The sequence below is a fragment of the Lathyrus oleraceus genome, chromosome 2 (genome assembly GCF_024323335.1).
Source record: "Lathyrus oleraceus cultivar Zhongwan6 chromosome 2, CAAS_Psat_ZW6_1.0, whole genome shotgun sequence".
Lineage (NCBI taxonomy): Eukaryota > Viridiplantae > Streptophyta > Magnoliopsida > Fabales > Fabaceae > Lathyrus > Lathyrus oleraceus.
In genome coordinates this window covers 258,755,670-258,777,425 of record NC_066580.1, presented here as the reverse complement: position 1 = coordinate 258,777,425, position 21,756 = coordinate 258,755,670, and the positions used below count along the sequence as shown (strand labels likewise).

General features: G+C 37.1%; 1 long non-coding RNA gene across 1 annotated transcript; it reads right to left on the bottom strand.

The window, feature by feature from the left end:
• Nucleotides 1-16,156: 16,156 nt before the first annotated feature.
• Nucleotides 16,157-18,047, bottom strand: LOC127119073 (uncharacterized). Its single transcript, XR_007802591.1, has 2 exons — nt 17,541-18,047; nt 16,157-16,440 (listed from the first exon to the last, which is right to left on the bottom strand). It is a non-coding gene; the product is annotated as an uncharacterized LOC127119073 (long non-coding RNA).
• Nucleotides 18,048-21,756: the final 3,709 nt, after the last annotated feature.

The following is a 21,756-nucleotide window of genomic DNA, read 5'->3' as shown; positions in this document are numbered from 1 at the left end:
TGGAAAAAAACCTCAAATCCCTTCAAAACACCAAATAAATGGCCAAGGCATTTATCCTAGGTCAAACAAGGTCAAAGGACCTTACACAAAAAATTTCAATATTTTTGGAAAGTCATAAGTATTTTAAAACAATTAAAAATAAGTCAAAAAACATTTAATTCATGAAAAATGTCAAAATTAATCCAAAAAAAAAGATTTTAATCCAAAATATGGAAGAGGAAAATATTTAAAGATTTTTGGTGGAAGTCCCATATTTTTTGGATTAAAAATAAAATTTATATGAATTAAATAAAAAAAAGGATTAAATGAAAAATCAGAATTAAAAAATAAATTAGAAAAAACGAGGGCCATCAGATCTCTCTCATTAATTGAGGTGGCAGATATGATGGCCACGCGCATAGGGAACATGGTGGAACCAAGTCAATGCGCCACACGCGTGGTAATCAAAACCAAGGATCATGATTAAAACATTTGAATCAGATCAGAAGGTTGGAAAGGCGCCAATGCACCACCGGAGCCCTAGCTCCGGTCTCCTTCTCTAATGGACCTCACCGGACTAGTCCACCACCAACCTTCACTAAAATAAAAAGTGAGTACAGTAATTCAAAGGAAAAATGCTCAGGTGCTCGAATATGGCATCAATTTTGTCCAATTCCAAATATATTGAGAGATACGAGGAATTGAATTTTGAGGTGCATGATCTGAGTTGCTTCGATTTTGCCTCAAAGCAACTCAATCTTGTTGCTTGTATTGGTAGGACTTCAGACAACCATTAATCAAAGAGAATGGAGAAGAATTGGTTGAGAATCGAAGGTTTGAAGTTTGGAAAAAATCACCTTTGGGTAGCAATGAGTTGGCTTGGTCTTGATCTGAACTCACTTGGTTCTTCCTCCTCTTGCTTGCAGTGACCAATTAAGATGAAAATGGAAATGAATCCTTGGAGTTTGAATCTCAAAGCAGAAGGTGAAATTCAAACTCGATTTCAAAGAAACCTTCAAGGAATTCTATGGAGTAGGGTTCTAAGATAGCTTTGCAAGGCTTGGGCAGGGTGTGTCTGTTGTTCTTGAGGCAATGCAATTGTTTTTATAGACTATGGAATTCAGTTTTGCACCTTTTAAATTTTGGCCAAAAATAGCAACTTTGGTGCATGGGTGCATGGGCATTGAATTAGGCCCAACCAATGATGCAATCCAACTCCAATTTATGCATAATGGATACTGAAGTCATCACATGGAAGCATGCAAAAGGAAGTAATCACTTGAGTTCATATGTTGCCAAAACAAGCCCACAAAAGGAACCATGCATAAGTCCCTCAATTCTTGTCCAAACGAAGTTATCTTAGACTTTTTGGAAAGGTGACATCAAGGGGAACAACTTTTATGTTGAACACTTTTCCACTTGGAACTTAGACCATGATGAATTTTGAGGTGGAAGTTAGATAAATCAAACATAGTTGAAAAGTTTCTAAGTATAAAGTCAAATGACCACTTCTTCCACCTTGAATAACTTTTGCTATGAACTTAAAATTGTAAGAACAAAGTTGGTTCTACAATATATCTCTAAGATTTTGATGATAACAAAGGATGAAACAAAAATGGTACTCTAACGGGATTTTTTTGTGTGCAGGATTCTGACAAAACATCAGATATAAAATTATGTCAGATATTTGATGATCAGATGCCACTTAGAAAGGATACGTCCAGAAGGTTTTGACTCTAACCAACGCAGGTACCATCGTAACATTTAGAAGTCAGAAGCTCCGTTAAAAGACTACTGAATCCAGACACTGATACTTAAGAAGTCTAGAGCACTGAGAAGCTCTAATGAAGTAATACATAATTATCCTCTGAAGATAAACTCTGATATATCAAGATTCTAACGTAGACTCACCGGTCCAGAACGCGTAACCGAAAAGAATCTTAATGTGGAAAGAAAGTATTTAATATGGAAAGAGAGTAATGACATTAATTATTCTTCAATGACCAAAATTCTTTCATCACTCCAACGGTCCTCTCAATGACTATATAAAGGACGAAATACCTCACAGGATAAAACACCTGAGACACACAGAAATCTCATTCATTCTCTCTCTTTTTCACGAGCTGCTTCTCTTACGTGAAAAACTATTGCTCTTATATTTTCTGTAATATTTGCTTTTTGTTAGAAGCACTTTACATTACAATTTTCTCTTGCTTAAACTATTTCCTCAAGTGACTCTGCGCAGTCTGAATACTTGAGAGGGCTAAGAGATTATTCTCTTAGACATTTGGTTGTGTAATCTTTCAAGATTAGTGGATTAAGTCCTTTTTGAAGGCGAAATCACCTTGGTCGGGTGGACTGGAGTAACTTTGAATTTCAAGCAAACCAGTATAAAATTTTGTGTGTGTTTTGATTTCTGAAAAAGTTTTTATTTCCAAAATAATTCAAACCCCCCTTTCTTGTTTTTCTCAACCTTCAATTGGTATCAGAGCTTCGGCTCTGTTATTGATTTTCTAATCAAACACTTAACAGTGTAGAGAGATCCAGCGTGAGAAAAACTATGGCCAACACCAATGAAAGAGATAGTTACAACGCTAAACCTCCAATCTTTGATGGAGAAAAAATTTATTATTGGAAAGACAGAATTGAAAGTTTCTTTCTGGGCTACAACGCTGATCTATGGGATATTGTCATAATTGGCTACACACCACCTGTGACATACGCTGGAGTTGCTATTCCCAGAAGCAGAATGTCAGATGATCAGAAGCGAGAATTCAAAAACCATCACAAAGCCAGAACGATACTACTCAATGCTATTTCCTATAATGAATATGAAAAGATCACCAACAGGGGAACAACTAAAGAAATACTTGACTCCCTGAGGATGACTCACGAAGGAAATTCTCAAGTCAAAGAAACAAAGGCTCTGGCTCTAATCCAGAAATATGAAGCCTTCAAAATGGAGGACGATGAAGTTGTAGAGGTAATGTTTTCTAGATTTCAAACTTTAATTGCAGGACTCAAAGTGCTAGATAAAGGATATACAATTGCGGATCATGTCAAAAAGATTATTAGAAGCTTGCCAAAGAAATGGAGACCCATGGTCACAGCTTTAAAGTTATCAAAAGATCTGAACAATATCAGCCTTGAGGAACTCGTCAGTTCACTCAGAAGCCACGAGATAGAACTAGAGGAAGATGAACCTCAAAAGAAGATCAAGTCTATAGCACTAAAGTCCATATCCGAAAGACGCAAACCAGATAGAAACAAAGCCTTCCAGGATGAAGAAGAAGACAATGATGACTCTGAGAAGGAAGACTCTGACGATGAAGAAGAATTATCCCTTTTAACCAGAAGAGTAAAACAACTCTGGAGAAAAAGGAACAATAACTTCAGAAGACCGAGACCCAAGGGGGATCGATCAGAATCAACTTCCAGAGGTAAGTCTAATAAAGATATAACATGCTATGAATGTAAGGAAACATGTCATTACAAAAACGAATGTCCCAAGTTGAAGAAAGAAAGCTCTAGAAGACAAAATTTCAAGAAAAGTTCATTCAGAACTAAAAAGGGATTGATGGCCACCTGGGACGATAGTGGATCTGATTCCTCAGAATCAGACTCTGAAGAACAGGTAAATGTTGCACTCATGGCTACCACCTCCAGAAATACATCAGATGAAGAATCTAAATTTGAAGAGGTATTTTCTGATCTTTCTCGCTCTGACCTTGAATCATGCCTTTCTGAAACTCTTAACTCATATCAGAAACTGAAACAAAAATTTAAAGCTATAAAAGAGGTTCTTGAAGAAACCATCGAAGAATGTGGTAAACTTGAGATGACAGTTTCAGAACTAAAAGATGAAAACCTAACTTTGATATTAGAAAGAGACTCCACAAATAAACAATGTTTAAAACTTGAAGAAGCGTTATCTCAAGCTCCACAAACTTCGAACGCAGTAATTTATGAATATGAAAAAACCTTTCAAAAGTTTCTGAAAAATGGGATAGAGAGAAGAAGAATGGCATCCATGATTTATGGAGTAAGTCAGAATAATAAAAGACGAACAGGGTATGACCTCAGTGAAGATAAATCTTCCACAAATGACAAACTTAAATCTCCGTTCTCTTATCACTACACACATACACAAGCACAACGTTTTGATAATGCTAGAAAATCCAAAGTTCTAAGAAACTCTGGGAAAACTAATCATAAAGGACCCAAAATATTCTGAGTACCAAAGGATAAGATTGTTTATGTTGTAGATATCTTATGCAGCAGAGATGAGACACCTGTCATGGTACCTAGACTCTAGATGCTCGCGACACGTGACAGGAAGAAAGTATATGTTCCAAAGCCTGGAACTTAAAGATGTTGGCTTCGTAGGTTTCGGAGGAAATCGGAAAGGAAGGATCAGAGGCTCCGAAACTATTGGTAATGGAACTCTTCCCTCTATATCTGATGTTCTCTATGTAGAAGGATTAATGCATAACCTGTTATCAATAAGTCAATTAAGTGATAACGGCTATGATGTAATCTTCAATCAAAAAACATGTAAAGCAATTAATCAGAACAATGGAACAGTCATATTCACTGGCAAGAGGAAAAACAATATTTACAAAATAAATCTTTCAGACTTAAAATAACAAAATGTAAAATGTTTGATGTCTATTCATGAAGAGCAATGGGTATGGCATAGACGCTTGGGCCACATTAGCATGAGAAAACTATCTCAGCTAAATAAACTTGAGTTAGTCAGAGGTCTATCCAAGCTGAAGTTTTCTTCAGATGCTCTATGTGAGGCATGTTAGAAAGGGAAATTTTCCAAAACATCTTTTAAAAAGAAAAATATTGTTTCCACCTCTAAGCCTCTGGAACTTCTTCACATTGACCTGTTTGGACCTGTTAAAACAGCATCAGTCAATGGAAAGAAATATGGACTAGTTATTGTTGATGATTTTAGTCGCTGGACATGGGTAAAATTCCTAAAGCACAAGAGTGAGTCTCACTCTGTATTCACTAGCTTCTGTTCCAAAGTGCAAAACGAATTTGACTCCAAAATCATCAGAGTCAGAAGTGATCATGGTGGAGAATTTGAAAATAATTTTTTTGAAGAACTATTTGATTCTAATGGAATATCCCATGATTTCTCCTGTCCTAGAACTCCACAACAAAATGGAGTTGTAGAAAGGAAGAATATGACACTCAAAGAGATGGCCAGAACCATGATCAATGAAACAAATATGGCTAAGCACTTTTTGGCTGAAGCAGTAAATACAACATGTTATATTCAGAATAGAATCTCTATAAGACCTATTCTGGAGAAGACTCCATATGAACTGTGTAAGGGAAGAAAACCCAACATTTCTTATTTTCATCCTTTCGGATGCTCTTTCTTTATTCTGAATACTAAAGAACATCTGAACAAGTTTAATTCAAAAGCACAAAAAGGTATTATGTTAGGATACTCAGAACACTCTAAAGGCTACAGAGTGTACAACACAGAAACCAAAATTATGGAAGAATCAATTCATGTTAGATTTGATGATAAGCTTGGCCCTGAAAAGTCAACTAGTTGAGAAACTTGCATATCTGGAGATTACTCTTGTAGGTTCTGACGAAAAGACCAAAGCACCAAAAGTATCTGATAAACAAACATCTCTGAAGATTTAATTCTGGGAAACAAGGATGAACCTATCCGAATTCTGGGAAACAAGGATGAACCTATCCGAACTAGGTCAACATTCAAGGTACCTGAAGAAATCCCTCTAGGACTAGTATCTCTGATTGAGCCTACTTCCTATGATGAGGCACTTCAAGACGACGGTTGGGTTCTAGCTATAAAAGAAGAGCTAGATCAATTCTCAAAGAATGACATCTGGGATCTTGTTCCAAAGCCTAAAGGTACTCACATTATTGGAACCAGATGGGTGTTCAGAAACAAACTGAACGAAAAAGGCGAAGTTGTCAGAAATAAAGCTCGATTGGTGGCACAAGGGTACAGTCAACAAGAAGGCATTGACTACAACGAAACCTTTGCCCCAGTCGCCAAGTTATAATCTATTCGCTTACTTGTTTCATTTGCTGAAATCACTCAATCAAACTATATCAAATGGATGTCAAGAGTGCATTTCTTAATGGTTATATATCAGAAGAAGTGTATGTCAATCAACCTCCAGGTTTTGAAAACTCCAGTGGTCCAAAACATGTTTTAAAACTTAAGAAATCATTATACGGTTTAAAACAAGCTCCTAGAGCTTGGTATGAAAGACTAGGCAATTTTCTTCTGGAACATGACTTTATTAGAGGAAAAGTTGACTCTACACTTTTCTGTAAAAACATTAGTAATGACCTCATGATATGCCAGATATATGTTGATGACATTATTTTTGGATCAGCTAATCCTTTTGTATGTCAAGAATTCTCTGAGCTAATGCAGACAGAATTTGAAATGAGCTTAATGCAAGAACTAAAGTTCTTTCTCTAGGAATTCAAATCAATCAAGCTTCAGAAGCTACCTATGTTCATCAAAGTAAATACATTAAAGAAATTCTGAAGAAATTCGAAATGACGGAATGCAAACCTGCTAAGACACTTATGCATCCAACGTGCATTCTGGAAAAAGAAGAAGTTAGCCAAAAGGTTTGTCAGAAGCTCTATCGTGGTATAATAGACTCTCTTCTATATTTGACTTCTACACGTCCTGATATTCTGTTTAGTGTACGTCTCTGTGCCAGATTCCAATCAGATCCTAGAGAATCTCATTTAACAGTTGTTAAAAGAATACTCAGGTATCTAAAAGGAACCCTTAACATGGGCCTGATGTATGAGAAAACATCAGAGTATAGACTTTCTGGTTACGGTGATGCAGATTACACAGGGGACAGAATGGAACGTAAAAGTACATCTGGGAAATGTCAGTTCTTGGGAAAGAATCTGATATCCTGGGCCAGCAAAAGGCAATCAACCATAACTCTGTCCACTGCAGAAGCAGAATATATTTCAGCATCACTATGCACTACTCAGATGCTCTGGATGAAGAATCAACTAGAAGATCTTCAGATCTTTGAGAGTAACATTCCTATCTTCTGTGACAATACTGTTGCCATCTGTTTAAGTAAGAATCCTATTTTGCATTCCAGAGCTAAGCACATAGAAATAAAACATCATTTCATTAGAGACTATGTTCAGAAAGGGGTAATAACATTAAAATTTATTGATACAGACCATTAATGGGTTGATATTTTTACCAAACCCCTTGCTGAAGATAGATTCTCTTTTATCTTTAAAAATCTAAACATTCAAAATTGTCTAGAATGAAATGTGCCTCTGAGATAGCAAAATAAGACTCTGAAGTAAACACCTGGACTCTGTATCTGACTATGATACTACTACCAGTTATAAGTCATCTGAGTTAGAAATCTCCAGGAACTAACCCTTTGGTATTCCTGAAGATCAGATAAAGTAACATGTGGTATATCTTGCGTCTGACCTTGGAACTTCTAGACAGCTGTCCAGCAGTAATCAAGAAACAGACTCTTGATATCTCCTCGAGCAGTGTGCTGATTTGGGGATTAGACGTCATCATGGGTTGTAATCATTCTCCTTTAAACGTGCTTACTTGGTTAACGTGCTGCATTCAATTTCCTATTTGTTAAACTCAACATTCCATTGTCGTTTTGCATGCACCCTAATTGTGTATATATTCATTTCACAATCTACACTTGCACACTTTCACACTCACGAACTCACAAAACCCTCTCTCTCAGTTCTTCACCTCCTTCAAAGGTTTTCTGCAGTTTTCACCAAGTTCTTCAACATTCATCATCATCTTCAACCATTCTTCATGGATTCTCAGCAATAATTAGTGTACAATTTCTCCCAACAGATGAACTCAACAGAGCAAGCACTCAGTTCTAGTCAACATACTACTACAACCATCGGCGTCGTCTCAACTCCAATCTACAGGGAACCCCACATTCTTGATCGTGAGCCCCACATTCATCTAGCAACTCCATTTGATAAGCTTGAAGTTCTTTGTGAAACGTTGGTTGATTTCGAGAACATGAAGCGCAGTGGCATCGACCTCACTGAAGAACTGCAAAAGCAAGGGTGGGAAAATTACTTTCAACGCCTCTATGGCCCGGTGTACACGAATCTGGTGAAGGAGTTATGGCGTTTCGCAGACTCAGATGATCACTACATTGTCTCCTACGTTCTGGGAGTCAAGATAGTCATCACTGAGAAATCAATTGCTTCTCTTCTAAACATGGAGAAGATAAGAGGAAGACGCATCTACAACATAAACCCTAGGGCAAAGTACTTGTCCCAAGAAATAAACCCTACCATCTTCCAACAGAATGCTGAAGGCAAGCATTCCAAGAACAAGGAACTACATCAGAACCTTCGGGTCTGGCTGGAGATCATCTTAGGCACCATCCATCATCTTCCGGCTTCAAACTCTTCTGACTACATCAACACAGATCAGAAGTGCATCATGTACTGCATTCACAAGGGTCTGAAACTCTGTCTACCTGCACTCCTCTTCAAGTACCTCAGAGATTCAGTTAAAGACATCATAAACAATATGAAGACAAGGAACTACATCTCTCTAGGGAGACTGATATCTGATGTATTGATCGAGAGTGGCCTTATGGACCATCTGATTCAGCTCAGACTCATGGAAGATGTCATGATTGACACTGGAAGACCTCTGAATACTCGGAATCTGAAGAGCATGGGAATCATTGATCAAGTCAGAGCCAAACCAACACTTGATACCTCCTGGGAAGCACTCAAAGATCAGAGGGAGATTCCCAACAGACTCTACTTGTTCTCCAAGATCGAACCTCCAGATGTAATAGCCTATGATCTAGAGGATCTGTACGAGCAAGGGGTGGATATCACTGAATCCTCAGTGGACTGGCTACCTGAGTTTCCACCAAACTTCCAGAAGAGGATGCGAGAGCCCTCTGAGAAGTCCAAGAAGGCGAAGAAAGCTAAGTTGGGAGAATCATCTGAATCAAGACCCCTAGTTCCTCTGGTTGGCTCTCCAGGTGAGTTTGTATCTCTCCCTCCCTCTGTCAAAATTAAACCTATTGCTTCTTCTCTTCCCCAAACAACCCCTATATACACCTCTACTGAAACTCCTCCCTCAACCACCAGATCTTCTAACCCACCATCTCTGAAATTCAACCTCGTCACCACAACCTTACCTGTTTCAGAAGCAGAAATGATGAATGAAACCACCTCACCATCATCATCACCATCTCCTCAATCCCCACCTTACTACGAACTCTCATCTGACACTAAACCATCTGACCCCCAATCCCCCACTTTGGCTCAGCTCCAAGACCGTGCTTTGGCCTCTCAAAAGCCATCACATCCTGACCCCGAACCTGAAGTCACTTCCCCACCTCCGGAACATCCAAATCCAACCACATCTGAACCACAACCATCAGAACCAACCCACTCTGAACCACAACCATCTGAACCAACCCGCTCTGACATATCACAACCCATCACTTCCGTTGACCCAACAACTCCTACACTTAATCTAAGTGCCCCCATCTCACCCTCCTCACCCTCCCAAACCTCTGCCAATGAACCAGAAACTACCCTTACTACCCTTGAAGAAGCAATCAAGGTTTTTGCAGAGTCTTCAGTTGAAAAGGTCAAGTCTCTAACCATCAACTCTGGTCTCAGTGATGATCCCTCTGCTGTAAGGATTCATTGGAACAGAGTGATAAGTTGGATGATCTCTGAATCCTTCAAGCTGAAAGGCCTCTCTGAACAAGTCCGCAACGACTTCATCAGAGACGCTGAGATCAAACTCCAAGAGCGCCTAGCAGAGAAGCTGAGGAACGGGCAAGGAAGGAAGCTGAAGAGAAAGTGCGTATAGAAGAACTTCAGAGAATCAGAGAAGCTGAAGCAAAGGCTATTGCTGATGCTGCTACTGCTGAAGCTGAGGCAAAAGCTAAAGTCGACGCTGAAGAAGCAGCTCGCATTGCTGAAGAATCTGCTGCCAAATCCAAAGCTGATGAGCTGACTCAGGGGGAGCCCTCCAACTCTGGGTTCATCCCTCTGGTCCTGAAGACTCTCGAAGAATTGCAAAAAGAACAACAGGTAGTTCGAGCCAAACTGGATCAATAGGACTCTGTCAATGTTAAAATTCAGAACATGTTGTCCCAGCTTCTCCAGAGGATGCCTCCGCCTCCAAACCCTTAGGCACCTAGGCTATTTTTGCTTGTTGCTTTCTATGTTTTGATGTCTGCTTCTTGCCTTCTGCTTTATGACTTATGTGCTTATCTGTAAATGTTTATCTATCAATATCAACTTTTTTGCTATATCTTTTTATTTCTGACAAAAAGGGGGAGAACTAAAACAGCTCTAATGAAAACATAACTAATTCATCTCAAGCACTGCGAACATTTTTTAAACTATCACAAAATTAATGACTTAAGATATGCAGGAAAGTAGCTAAAAGCACCAAACCATGGAAGGTCCGATAAGAACTTCTGAGCTATCCAAAAATCTAACTCAGGGGGAGCCCACTGTAATATCTGACCTAAGAGTTTCTTTAAATGTTTCATCTTTAATCTAAATTGTTTTGTCATCATCAAAAAGGGGGAGATTGTAAGAACAAAGTTGGTTCTACAATATATCTCTAAGATTTTGATGATAACAAAGGGTGAAACAAAAATGGTACTCTAACGTGATTTTTTTTTGTGCAGGACTCTGAACACATCGCAGGATTCTGACAAAACATCAGATATAAAATTATGTCAGATATTCGATGATCAGATGCCACTTAGAAAGGATACATCCAGAAGGTTCTGACTCTGACCAACGCAGATACCAGCGTAACATTTAGAAGTCAGAAGCTCCATTAAAAGACTATTGAATCCAGACTCTGATACTTAAGAAGTCTAGAGCACTGAGAAGCTCTGATGAAGTTATACATAATTATCCTCTGAAGACAAACTCTGATATATCAAGATTCTGACGTAGACTCTCCAGTCCAGAACACGTAACCGAAAATAATTTTAATATGGAAAGAAAGTATTTAAAGAAGGGAATAATGAGGCGGACAAAATGGTTTTAGAAAGAAAAAAAGAGAGTAACGACATTAATTATTCTTCAATGACCAAGATTCTGTCATCACTCCAACGGTCCTCTCAATGACTATATAAAGGACGAAATACCTCGCAAGATAAAACACCTGAGACACACAGAAATCTCATTCATTCTCTCTCTTTTTCACGAGCTGTTGCTCTTACGTGAAAAACTATTGCTCTTATATTTTCTGTAATATTTTCTTTTTGTTAGAAGCACTTTACATTACAATTTTCTCTTGCTTAAACTATTTCCTCAAGTGACTCTGCGCAGTCTGAATACTTGAGAGGGCTAAGAGATTATTCTCTTAGACATTTGGTTGTGTAATCTTTCAAGATTAGTGGATTAAGTCCTTTTTGAAGGCGAAATCACCTTGGCCGGGTGGACTGGAGTAGCTTTGAATTTCAAGCGAACCAGTATAAAATTCTGTGTGTGTTTTGATTTCTGAAAAAGTTTATATTTCCAAAACAATTCAAACCCCCCTTTCTTGTTTTTCTCAACCTTCAAAATGGAAGTCGCTTCTTCATGAAAGTTGTAGCTCTTTCATTCGTATTCAATTTGGTCACCAATTTGACATCATTTGGATTTATCATGAGGGAGTTATGCATTTTAGAAGTTGAGGAAAATTGTTTGTTCAATGATGATGGCCCAAAATGACCTATAATGTTTCCTCTTGGCACATGCCCTTGCAAGTGGAATTTTAAATTTCTCAAAGAATCAAAGTTGGATAATACACATTTAAATCGATCATGAAACTTGTATGGCCTTTATATCATAAAAATTGAGCAAGTTATGCTCCTTGGAAGTTGACCTTCTAACTAGGGCACAAACAAAATGACCTATAATGGTTCACCATAAAAAAAGAATTTCCAAGAAAAAGTATCTCTTGATGCCAACATGAAAATTGTTTGGAATGACATAAAGAGTAATTTTTCTCTTGGAATCATTTTAATATGACAAACATTGTAAGAGATAGTGTCTAGGGAACCCCAGTTTTGACTAGTTGACTTTCTCTGGTCAACATCTTTGAACCAACTTGAAAACTTGAAGTTCTATTCATATTTGGATATCATTGAGGATCATATATGCATAAGATTATGTAATAATACCTTAAAATATTTGACCAATTGTTGAAGAAACTTGATGAGGAAATCACACAAGATACCTAAATGAATTAGGGCTTCCAAGGCAAACAAGCTTCAAAGTCGTGATAGATTCTTGATCAAAATGACAAATAATGAACATGGGGATCCATATATGATGTATATAAATATTTTGAACCATTCATTGATTTATCTCTTGTCATTAGAGTCTCAAACCCTAGTTGTGAGCTTGATAGGGCACGGGTGGGTGCACACGCTACCTACAAAAGAAACAAAGCTATACATAGACATATTTTTTGGTATTTTGGTTAGTAAACAAAAGGAAAGAAAGTATGATGCAATCAAATGTGCTTGGTGTTCTCTCCCAATACAAACCCAATGAATAAGGGGTGAGGAGGATACCAAGGTGTGATCCCAAAGCCAATGCAAATGATGAGATATCATGAGGGATCTTAGGGTCAAAATTGAGGTCTTACACATGAATCTCGATCCTGACTATGGATTTATCTGGGATGTTGAGGAGGAAATGGAGCCTGAAATGATAATTCCACCTACGGGGTGCCCTGCAATCGATTGAGATGCCTGTAGAGTCAGAAAGTTTGGCTCGAATTTCAGCCTATTTGGTTGAGAACAAAAGAAAATTAGCTCTAGAAGATGAGAAACTACAAAATTTGGATATCAAGGCCAAAGTTGAGGAATGCGAAGATGGCCGACAAGGCCAGACAACAGCGTCATAAAGCCAAAGGCTAGATTGCATTTATGACAATAAGCCTTTGAGGTTTGAGAAAAAATCATTGAATGAGTTGTAGAGAATGCAAGCGCAAGACCCACTCAAAGAGATAGGTCTATGAGATAGGGTCACAAAAAGACTAACTTATAAAAGCATTAGAGTTGGGTCAAAGATAAAGGTTAAACTGATCGAAGTATTGAAAGAATACATAGACTATTTTTCCTGGGACTATGGCAAAATGTCTGGCCTAAATCGAAGTGTTATGGAGCATTAATTTCCTATTCAACCAGGAAAACGGCCAGTAAAGCAACATCCTCGACGGTTTGCTCCAAAAATCACAATGAAGATAAAGCAGAAGATCGAAAGACTGCTCAAAAGCCAGTTCATCAGAACTGCAAGGTATGTCGATTGGTTAGCCAACATAGTAATTGTTATCAAGAAGAATGGAACTCTTAGAGTCTGTATAGATTTTAGAGACTTAAACAATGCTACTCCAAAAGATGAGTATTTGATGCATGTGGCAGAAAGGCCATTCGATTCAGCCGCAGGCTTCAAATACTCGAGTATGCTTGATGGTTACCCTTCTAAACTTTGTTAGGTTCTTGTTAGAGTGTTTTACTCCATTCTTCCTTATATACCTTTGGTACCTTTTGATAAACAATCACATGTCCTCATCATCAGAGCTCTTGTCATCTCTTGTTTCACAATCACATTGCTCAATATATGAGGTCTTTAAGCTTAAAGTCTTTAGACTAATAGACTTCTTCTCTTCCGCCTTGTCTTTACCTTTCTCCTTATTTACCTTCATCTCATGCTCTTTTCATGTTTTTCCAAGCAAGAGAGTTCTTGCTCATGTTCTTCCAATTTACCAAACAAAGTAGTGAAATCAAGTACTTTAAGATCATTCGCCTCTTTGATTGCGGTGACCTTGGGTTGCCATACCCTATTAAGACATCTCAAAACCTTATCAGAAGCAATATCATTGGAAATAGGATTACCTAGAGCATTCAATCGGTTAATAAGATGTGTGAATCTCTTTTGCATTTCGGCAATGGTTTCACCATACTTCATACAAAAGAGTTTAAACTCTTAATTCAATGTGTTGATCCTAGCTTACTTAACCTCATTAGTTCCCTCATGGGTAACTTGCAATGCGTCCCACATAGCCTTGGCTATTTCATAATGGGAAACGATAAAATTCATTAACACTGGGTGTGGATATGAAAATGTTTTGTGCTTTCTAATCATAAGACTACAACTTCTTATCATTATCATTCCTTTGATTTTCCGGTTTTGGTACGACGACGCCTTCACCATTGGTCATTGTAATTTCATGAGGACCATTGATGATGACATCCAATACACCCTTATCAACCAAGTTGATATGGATACGCATACAAGCCTTCCAATAGCCATAATTTTCATCGGTGAAAATTGGTTCTCTATTATACGCCCCTTTAGGTTCGGTGGCCATTTTCTAATAAGAAAATATTAAGCACGAAATAACCGGAGCTCGTGATACCACTTGTTAGACGATGGACTTAGATCTAGAGGCAGTGAATTGATCCCGAGTTAAAAACTTTGACAAAAAAATAGGTTTAAAAATTTATGGCCCGGTAGGAAGTTTAAAATATGTCACATCAAAAATCGTCTAACCGAACACGCTATCAAAAAGCTCGGATATGCGTAGTAGTGACAATGATATGATAATTATTCATAACTCAGCCAACAACAACTAATCACAACTAGTTGAATGCAATGTAATAAGGAAAGTCTACTTCCAATGATAAATCACACAAAAAATCAATTGAAGCAATTTGTCGAACACTTAGTGTGCGATCAATATTGTTTGGAGTTTTATATGGCATTGATGATCTCAAAATCCAATCACAAGAAAAAGGTATGTGATCAACTCAACAACACCAATTTCAAAACATAATCAAAAATTATTATCCAAACAATCTGATCAAATGATCTATGAAACCGACAATTTGTAAACCAAAAATAAAAGAGAGATAGGGAGAGAGTATATAGAGAGAGAATCGCAAGGATTTGTTTAGGCAGTTCCACAATCGAACTCCCTATGGGTATTGTGATTCCCCAAACTTTTCCCTCCCCTTTTCATCTTTTCACTCAACCTTTAACTTAAGATTCATCTGTATACATTCATGTTTCACTCATATGAATCCATTCATGTTGGCATCTGTTAATCTATAGATTCAAAGCTCAATGGCTTGCAAGGCTATGGTTTGTGCATGGGTCAAACCCCTAGAAGATGATTTGGTTTTTCATCTTATCATATTGGGAGTGAAACCCTATTTCTTGTTGATATGGTTATGGGACCTTGTGATACTCTTTGGGACTTGTTTGGTCACCTAAACCCTAATTGGGAGCTCATACATTGAGACTTGCTGGTGGAACATCATACTTGATTAAGAGGCCTTGATTGAAAGACATGCCTCATGAAACCCTAATCAGGGAAGTTGTGGTCCTAATAGGCCTTGTGGTTTGACTTGTCACCTTGTTATTAGTTGAAACCCTAATTCATTAGGGAAAGATGTTTGACTTCCATATCATGCATCATCCATCTTCCACATGTCTACATGGTTGCTATTTCAAATATTGTCTAGGTCTTTTGGTATTGGCAGAAGCATTGGTCCATATGTCTTAATTCATTGTGGCCTAAACATTAGTCTTTGCTTCGTGTGAATCATGTCTTGCTTGCAATCATGTAAAAATCCTAATTCATGCCTCACTGTTGACTTGGTCAACTATTGACTTTTTGATCAACAAGTTGACCAAAGTCAACCCTCCATTTCATAGGCCTATATGACATTGATCATTTAATTTTCATTTAAATTATACCTTGGAATTTCTTAACCATTGATTTTAATTAATGCATCCAAATTCAATCAATTTTTAATTTATTTCCATTTCAAATTATGTTCCATAACATTTTCAAATCCTTTTACAATATTTAACCATTCATTAGCAATTTTAAAACTCAATTTTTAAATCATTCATGAACTTTCCATAGTTTCCAACCATTTTTTAAAACCATTCAAAATTCAATCCTAAGCCAATTTTTTCCAACATTTCAAATCACCTTTCAATTATACTTTTACATGCAAATTTCAACTCATTTGTCATTAAACCATAAACAATTTTTCCAACATTCCAATTCAAATATATTTCAATTCAATTTTCCATTTAAAATTACATCTCAATATGTATTTCAATTGTGCTTCCATTTCCAAATTTACCAATGACATTCAAGCATCTCGGATCAAACTTTTTAAAATCAAAATCCATACATATTGCATACATACAACTTTCAATTTCAAGCCAACTATTACAATAGAATTCCACATTCCAAACTACATTTCCAATATACCAATCCTATGCTAATCTAATCAACCCACTCCAATCTTCATGTATGCCAAGTAAATAGGAGCTCTTTCGTTGACCATCCAAGCAATTCGATTATAGCCATTCGTAGTAATTGTTAATAACCTGCATATTCGAACTATCATTAATTTCCAGCAACATAAATTCAACTACAAGCTTCACTAGTTTCAAGTTAGAAATCAATAGCATATTAGCTCATACACTTAACTAACTAACACATCAACAATTTCAGGAAGAAAACAACTACCACTTTATAACAGTTCCATAAGATATTGAAATTATGACATAATATGCATCAGTTTTTGCACATTACTTCAACTCAGTAGGTTTTTTGACTGTCATGCTATTGTCAAAACCAATTCCTAAATTCACTACAAACCAACCTCAATGCACATTCAGTTTGCAGACCCATTAGCACTTCATCCCATTCTAAATTGATTACAATACAATGAACATACTTGCACCTAGTTAACTAACCATCATAAATTAACCTACAACTAACAGAACAATTATACTGATAGTTAAATTAAACACAACAGATTAAATCCACCAAATCGATTGAAACCTCATGACAACATTTTTTCACATAAATCAACCTCAGCCCAAATTCATCCATTAGATTAGTCGTAGCTTGATCAGTAGCGTCCAGTCAACATTAAATTACTAATTAGTAGAAATTTACACTTTGAGATAATGATGTCTAATTGTCATAACATAATAGTAGTATTAACAGGGTAATCTAACTATTTCACAGTTATAATTAACTTTTTACTCTATGAGATCTAACTACCTAGCTCAAGCAACTAACATAACTGAATCCAAAGCTAACTAATTAATAGAGTATAAAATGGTTAACTAACTTTGGTGGGAGGGAGATTAACAAAGTTTGATCTATGTTAATCTCAGCCTATAAAGCTGCATCATCTTCTTCAATTCAGGGATTGATTGATAATAACAGAAAAGAACTCAGAAATAGCATGGCCTCTCTCCTCAACCTCACACAAACCTCATTGGAAATTCTCTGCATCTCAATCTCTCTCATTCTCAATATCACTCTCCCTCATTTCAGTCCTCTCAAGTCTGAAGCACGCAGGGCAAGCAAACTAAAAAGAACAGAGGGAGAAGAAGGAAAAAGCATCGCAGAACAAGAGGAGTAGAAGTAAGAGAAGAGGAGGATTATTGAGCAATTGGAATTGAATTTGTACCTCTGGTGAAGTCCCTGGTTTTCTCTTCTTCGTTCGCCTTCATCTTCTCTAGAATTCAACGGTTACTTAGGAGAAACTCGTCCTTGTAAGTAGGTTTCCGCTCCCTTTTCGCTTTGAATTTGTTTTCGCCATGTAGTATAGGGCATGTGGAAGCAAAACCCTCTCACTCTGATTTTTGATTCCGCTGTTGTTTCATTTAATTTTAAATTATGGAGTTAGGGTCCTTAGATAAAAAATTTCGGTTAGGACATTAGGTTAGCATATGGCAAAATTGATGGTGGATTCGGGTTAAGGGCGAAAGAACGAGTTTGGGGGTGTTTGAGTTTGGGGGTGTTTGAGTTTGGTGGTTTGGCCCTCTGGCGTCGCCAGAGGCGACATCTGGCGCGGTGGGCAGGTGACGCAGAGTGAAGTTCATTTTTAGCTGAGCGCGTTGCTTCGTTTTGAACGCATGATCCGTAGCGTTTCCTTCCTTCATGTGTGGTTAGGCCTTGGGGTCCCTATTGGCCCAATATTTACTCAATACACCTTGCCTTCTCCTATACCCACTGTGAGTGTGGATTTAGTGCCTGGGCCTGAGGCCCCAGGCCCATTCGCTTCCTAGTGTTGTTTACCACCCATTTTTGTGCCTACACTCCCTCCTTTGATAGTTGTTTCATCACCTTGTTAATTAGTGTAATTTTAATTAACCAATATTAATTAAATTGTTGGTTTAATCTTTCAATATTGTGGTTAATTATGATTATCCTTTACATTAAGTCATTAGTTTGTGATTAATAAAAATAATTATGATTCTAATTCTGATTAATCCATTAATAGAAATCATTATAATTTTTAAGTTAATTGAACTTAACACATTTTTCTATCATATTCATGTATTGTTTTGTAATTGTTTAACTAAGTTTAATTAATTCTAAATAATATTGTTTTTTATTCCATTTAATCCATTTTTTACATATTGACCATTTTGCCCCTGGGTAGAAATTTTGATTTTTAATGCATGATCCATTATCTTAGGGATTTACTTAAAAAATATCTTTTTTCATTTTTCATTGATTAATTCATTAAGGGTTATACATAGCCCGGTTAATTTCTCTGAATCCCACTAATTAGTGTTGACCAAAGGTCAGTTTTGTCAACCAAATCCTTTGTATCATGCTTTAATTCCTAAGCTTATTCAAGTGATCAAAAGACCCTTGATCACTTGATAGGGCAAGTCCATAATGCTCAAGTTTTATTGGATATGTTGGATCTCAGTAGCTCAAGACCTCAAGGTTCAAATCCAAGATCAAGACTTCAAAGTCAACACCAATCAAGCATAGCTAACAAAGTGGACTACTTCTCAAGCACAACAATGTATTAACATTTGTCAATCATAATTCAGATTGTGCGGCACGAGCCTTAAGATATAGAGAATGAATGAGAGTGAATAATTCCATTAACTCATTTTGAATATCTTTGGGTACGGGACGAATGACCTAGTTGCTCATCATACTCCCTTTTATTCATACACTTTAGCACAATTTGAATCAAATGATTATCAATTCTTCTTCTATAACAAGTAGCATTGTACCATCAGGATCAATATTCAGGATCTCTTATCAGCAACTTGTCAATTCTGATTCAAGTTGTATGCCATGAGCCTTAAGTAACAAAGAATGATGAGAGTGGAGCATTCTTATCCTTGTCTAGAATATCTTTGAGTACGGGACGAATTACCAAGTTGTTCAAGGTATTCGCCTTTGTTCATAGACTTTAGTGTAATTTGAATCATACAATTGACAAGTCTTCTTCAAGCAAGCATCAATCATTCAACACTTCAATAGTGAAGCATCATTTCACATCATCATCATTCAACAGCGAAACACTCTTACTCTCCTCTTGGATTCAGTAACAGACTCTTCTCCTTGATGTTCATACATCTTTTAGGATCATTATCTTAGGGTCACACACCCATTTCTTAATCAATTGCCTCATGCATTGCCTATACAATTATAGACTTTGGCATATTCTTTCATTGCCCATAGAGTGCAGACTCTGGCATACTTTGTTCTTTGTCTATAAGGTACAGATCTTGGCATTCTTGCCCATAAAGTTCAGTATTTGGCATATTCTTTCATTGCCCATAGAGTGTGGACTCAGGCATACTTTTTTCCCCCTATATGGTACAAACCTTGGCATTCCTGCCCATAGGGTTTAGACTTTGGCATATTCTTTCATTGCCCATAGAATGTAGACTCTGGCATACTTTATTATTTTCCTATAAGGTACAAACCTTAGCATTCTTTCCCATAAAGTTCAGACTTTGGCATATTCTTTCATTTCATATAGAGTGCAGACTATGTCATACTTTGTTCTTTTCCTATAAGGTCTAGACCTTGGTATTCATGCCCATAAAGTTTAAACTTTGACATATTCTTTCATTTCTCATAGAGTGCAGACTCTAGCATACTTTTTTCTTTGCCCATAAGGTACATACCGTGGCATCCTTTCCCTACAAAGTTATAGACTGTGGCAAGCCCTCTTTTGCCCCATTGAGTTAAAGACTCTAGCAACCTTGATTTTATCTATACAGTTGTAGACTTTGACATTTCATTTTGCCTTACAATTCAGACTTCGGCTTTTGTTCAGTTTTTCGCATGGAGTACAAACTCTGGCTACCTCTTTTTAGTTCCTACACATATCATACTTTGGCACCATTTCTCTTTGCCATGATTGAGTTATAGACTTTGGCATTCAGATCATTTCTTCATCCTTGTATAGTTCAGACTATGGCACACTTATGCATCTTGCCCATGTAGTACAGACTCTGGAAACCTTTGACTTTGCCCTTACATTTATAGACTTTGGCATCATATTCCTTTTCCCTTATTGAGTTACAGACTCTGGCATTCTTGTTTTCCTTCCTGGTATAGTTACATACTATGGGAACCCCTTCTTATTACCCTTTTGAGTTACAGACTCTGGAAATCTTGCCCTTGTATAATTCAGACTATGGCACATCTTTATGCTTTTGCCCCATGGAATTCATCTATCTTTCCCTAGGGAGCTTAGACTCTAGCTATATTTCATTATCCTTGCGGGGTCACAAACCCTGGCAATATCTTTTCCTACCCCAGAGAGTCTCAAAATCTACTAGCATCTTTGGTTCAGACCATGCCTTTATGACTACTTTGTAGCCATCATTAGTTAATGTAACTTCCTTACTTTTTAAGCAATTTGTTTTGCCTCTGGGCAATCCTATCAATACCTTTCTTTTCTCCCCGTTAGTTCCACGAACTACAAAGCTCTTACTTTCTCATTGCACGATAAGAATACATAGGCACGAGGGTTCGAATCCTCCGCGAGCATATTTATCATTATTTCTTCTCCTGCCTTAGGGCATCATCCAGATCTTTCAATACCTATTATCTTCATTCACTTCATGTGATATACTCTCTCTTTGATCCAAATACATTATCTCTTTGAGCTCCATCTTGTGTCTGCTTGTAACTTCTTTTCTTATCTCAATCCCTCGTATGTAAAACGAGTTTCTTTTATGTAATGTAATGATATGAAGAAAGCAAAGAAGTCAGTGCCAAAGGAGGACAACCTTGAAGATCTTGCTTGGAGAAGCTTAGATCGTTGTTAGGTTAGCTTAGGTTCTCTCATTGGCTTGGGAGAACAATTGCGCTAGGGGCCATAACTGTTTCATTATGTATGTATGCATGTTGATGCATGTGAATGTATGTTGATGCATGTGAGAGGTGATTTATATGATAAATAAGCCGGTGAGATCAGAAAAATTGCAATTCCCTCAAATCAAATATTAAGTTTATGCTTTCCAAGTTTTAACACTCATAAAGACTAGTATCGGATAATGTAGGTTTCGCCTATGCGAGGTGCATGTTCTATATTAGTAAGGTGCGATGGGATAATTGTAATATCCAACTGTTAAAACAATGGGTCAAACTTAACTAAACAAATTATAATAATATTATATGTGTTTGCTTTCCAAGTTTTAGCACTCATCAAGACTAGTATCGGACAATGTAGGTTTCGCCTACGCGAGGTGCATTTTCTATATTGGTAAGGTGCGATGGGATAATTGTAATATCCAACTGCTAAAACGATGGGTCAAACTTAATTATAATAATATTATATATGTCTAGAAGCAAGAGTTGGGAATGATCCATATGATGGATTGGAATAAGGAGTTATTCATCCAACTGAAATTTTC